Here is a 1962-nt window from a genome sequence, read left to right as displayed (position 1 = left end):
TGCTCCTCCTTCCCTTCACTTCCAACAAACCATGTGAGTTTGTGTGTATTGGTGTTGACACGTTCCCCCAGCAAAGCAAACAGAGCATGACAGTCAGAGAATAAACAAAGTGCTGATATTTGTGTGGGCATTGTCTGAGAGCTCATGCTAACAAGGAGGCACTTCAGTCTGATTCAGATTTTTTTTTTTCATATCAAGTACGCAGAGGGAAAAAAAAAAGGCTTGTGTGAGATTGGTAAGGACGATTAAAAAGTATTGCATGGACCAGCTTTCACTACCTCAAACAGGGAAAATACTACATTCTTAAATTAACAAGAGCCTGAACTCTTCCTCCCTTTTAACTGCCGGTGCTGCTGCGAGAAGGCCACTTCTATGCGCGGAGATCCTCTGGTGTCTCCCTCTCCTCCTCCTGGCTCTAGCATGACTGAACTGGACTCATTAAGGAAAAAAAAATCAAAAGGCAAACCTTTCACATAGCTGTGTGTCCAACTGTAATCGAAGACACAGGGTATCAAGAGGAAGACCCTTTAGATTTGTGAGGCATTTTTGAAGAGCGAGTTGAGGGTAGGTGTAAGAGGGCTAAAACATAACATAACCTGAACAGTAAATGTCTATGCAGCAGTATCTTTTACATGGAGAAACAAAAAGGCATAGGGAGAACAAGAACACTTTAGTTTTGGATGTAGAAAAACAAACGTCATGTGACAATATCACGACAATAATGTGCCTTAATGATCAGAGGTAAAACATTTTCATTTGGTAACAAAACAGCATGACATTATTTGAAATTGTGCAACTTGGTCAGGCTGAGTGCATGTGTTCCTCTCCACTCTGTGGGGACTGTGCAGAAAATCTGAGCAAAACCGAACAAAACAAAAACAACAAAAAGAAAAAAAAAGAAAAAGAAAAAAGAAAAGAAGTAGAGTTCTGTTTCTGTACAGCATGTTAATTAGTTTGTCAAACTCCACATAATCTCAAATATAAAGTGACACTGTAAACCGAGGGAGGGGGGGGACGTCTGCGTGTATATGATGGTAACATCAGTGGAATGAGGTATGCAAAAGCGAAAGGGATACAGCTGTCCATACTTACACTTGTCCATGCAATGAAAACACAACACGAGTCTCACAATTCTGAGGGTGCGCGTCGATCTGATTGTGTATGTACTGTATGCATGTATGTGTGCTTTAAGCGGTATGATATGTCTGCAGGCTCATATTTAGAGAAAAAAAAAGTGTCGAAAAGGGATCACGCAGTCTGATCCTCCTGTTGTTCCAAACAACGGCTAAAAAAAAAACTAAACAAAAAACCTTCAATAAAACCCAAAAATTCAACAATGACAACAGTATCACAAAACTAAACCGTAATCTTTGGCCTGAGTGTACGCAAGGCAATGTACATTTATGTGTTGAGGTTGTTGAGGTGATGTGTTCTGAATGTTTAGGAGTGATCTGAGGTATGGCAGGTGAAATGCAGAAAGAAAAAACATGTTAAAGTTGTGCAGATGGCGACGCCTGGGGAGGCGGGGGGAGGGTGCTGTCGATAGATGGAGAGATATTGGTACGAGATACAGGCCAGGAAGAAAGTACACGACTGAAAGTGACTGGGAAAAAAAGATAATCTTTTCTTCTTTTTTTTGTCTGAAAAAACAAATAAACAAATAAACCAAAAAAAAAATAAAAATAAAAATTCACCAAGACCCCATCTTCGATTCCCTGTGGTGGTCTTTATTATACAGTGGATCCCCTGAATATTAGCTTGTTTTCTATCCTTTTTTTTTGTTGTTTAATTTCATCACTATCAGTGGCTCTGTTCTACAGTCCAACAATCCTGAGGGTAGGTAAAGTTTGTCTAAATATTTCCAAAAGACTCTGCAACACTGACCATCCTACTTCAAATACCCAGGACATTAGGTCACCCATGTCCTGGTCACCCCCCCCCCCCCTCCCCATCCCATCCCAC

The sequence above is a fragment of the Neolamprologus multifasciatus genome, chromosome 12 (assembly GCF_963576455.1).
Source record: "Neolamprologus multifasciatus chromosome 12, fNeoMul1.2, whole genome shotgun sequence".
Classification (NCBI taxonomy): Eukaryota; Metazoa; Chordata; class Actinopteri; order Cichliformes; family Cichlidae; genus Neolamprologus; species Neolamprologus multifasciatus.
This window is presented reverse-complemented; position numbering follows the sequence as displayed.